The sequence below is a fragment of the Eumetopias jubatus genome, unplaced genomic scaffold, assembly GCF_037043125.1.
Source record: "Eumetopias jubatus isolate StellerSeaLion01/CBP00866 unplaced genomic scaffold, mEumJub1_p1.0 scaffold_13, whole genome shotgun sequence".
NCBI lineage: Eukaryota > Metazoa > Chordata > Mammalia > Carnivora > Otariidae > Eumetopias > Eumetopias jubatus.
The window spans coordinates 22,572,780-22,574,930 of NW_028274819.1; the positions used below are offsets into that span (position 1 = coordinate 22,572,780).

The following is a 2,151-nucleotide window of genomic DNA, read 5'->3' on the forward strand; positions in this document are numbered from 1 at the left end:
AGAACTATAACACATCTACTGTAAAGAATAGAGATAAAGAAAAACTTCTTTGTATTATCTTCTTATATTTTCTCTTCGGTTTTTAGGAGACAGCATTCCATATTATTAAGTGGATAATATATAGCTATGCCTAAAATCTTTAAAATTAAAAATTTTCTTCCAAATTATAGCTAACATCCAGATTGAGTTCTATGGTAAATAGCTTTTTTTTTTCCCATCATACAGTTATCTATTCGACAAGTAAGAACCTTTTCATAGGAGTTGAGGAAGAGGCAGCTTACTAGTTACATACATATGAAAAAAATACCAGCAGTATTAAGAGGAATAATAAGAAGGCATATACAGATCTTTCCCATCTGCAGGTCATAGTCAAAGGCATCCAGAGAGTAGGACAGACTGTCAATGTAACAAAAGATTTTTGTGGTCCAGGGACCAATCCAACCCATTGGAGATGTCCACCTGGTCAAAGTACTTGTCCACGTGGTGGTCAGGAGAGAGGGAGTACAGAGACTTCTGGTGGGGATCCAGAATGCCGGGGCTCTTTCCTCAGCCGTGGTGTCCCCAGAGTATCTCCCAGCGGGATCTAACTTCCTGTCATTGATTTGGTTGTTTTTCTTGTCTTTATCTACTGTGGCTGGGACAACTGCAGACTGATCTTCCCAGTTCAAAGTGCAGAACTTTTTTCCAGTGGTGGCGACCTACATCGCCTCCTGACTGGTGAAGGGCCACAGAACTAATGGGGGCATCCACAGTCACTTGCTGCACTGGCTTGCTGAGTAAATCCCACCGGCAAACCTTTTTGGCAGGAATATCTAAAAAAAGCAGAGAGTTGGATGACTCCTCCCATACTGGAGACTCACAGCACCAGCAGTTCTCCAGCAAAACACATTCAATCTTAATGGAGGACATTGTCATGGGGGAGATCTTGGCGCTGGTGACACTTGGAGAGCTGGCTCCTAGGTAGCTTTTGAATTCCTGTTAATGTGTTCTAGTAAGTCTTAGCTTTGACTTCCATTATCCATTTTTATGTATATGCCAGTATATGATGGTTGAACCCCCTAGTTGTATTACATAGTCCTAATAGTGTCTTTCAATTCCCTTATGTTCTACTCTGATTATTACATTTTAGCATGTAAGAAATCTATTGAAATTTTAAGCCCACTCAAACCTTTCTGCTTAGGTTAATTTTTTGAATCTTTGAGTTACGAAGGCTACTTACCAGGTTTTTCCTGTTAATTGTATTTTTAGTCCCTTCTGGCAAATTCAGAATTAATTTCCCGATAACATGAGGTTGTAACATTCAGCACTGGTGAAACTCCACAGAAGCAGAAAGGAAGTGTGCATTAATTTTGCACCCCAACAACCTAAATGTTGTGTTCTATAACTGCCCTTCTTTGCTAACTGGGGAAACCTTGTGCTGGGAATTCCTTCCAGGAAAAAAAAAATGAAAAAATGATACTTAACTGGTTGTAGTGGAAGAATGTAAGATATTCACATTCAGGATTCACCAGTGAGGAGGGCATTGAAAGAAATAGCCAAGGGGTTGACATATATATCCTAAATAATCTTGGGATCTATCTGCAAGGATCTAACCACTTAAAAATTTGCAACAAGTTTGGATCTATCTGCTTAAAAAAATCTTTGTCCTTATGTAAATTCTTTCCTATGAAAGCCATTTTCTTGTGGTTACCATGGGGATTACATTTTATAATTGCCGAAGTATATACTGTTAAAAAAAATTCAACCGAGTAAATTTTAAAGATGTAATTAACTTTATTAAACGATGCATGAATCAGGCAGCAAGTAGAGGGGAGCTCCAAAGGGCTACAGAAAAGGAAAGGTTTTTTAAGGTAGAGAGGAAGTGAAAAAAAGGAAGTTATTAGCAAAGAATGTGTTGTTTTAGGCACAGTTGCCCTCCTAAGGGGTTTATCACTAATTATCAGTAATTTCCTAATGCTGACCAGGAAATTCCCATATTGACAGGTCAGAGGTTACATTTCTGGGAGGTTGAAACTGCAGTCAGGTTAGGTATTAAGTCTTAGTTTACTGACTTGGGACTTTAACCTAAGTGATGCCATTTTAGGCCTCTGGTTTTTTGTTCATTCATTTATTCATTCATTCATTCATTCATATTGTTGTAGGCTGTCTGCA

The 2,151-nt window shown here is 38.5% G+C and overlaps 1 pseudogene; it reads right to left on the reverse strand.

Moving 5' to 3' along the window:
* Nucleotides 1–284: 284 nt before the first annotated feature.
* Nucleotides 285–915, reverse strand: LOC114215171 (regucalcin pseudogene; annotated as a pseudogene).
* Nucleotides 916–2,151: the final 1,236 nt, after the last annotated feature.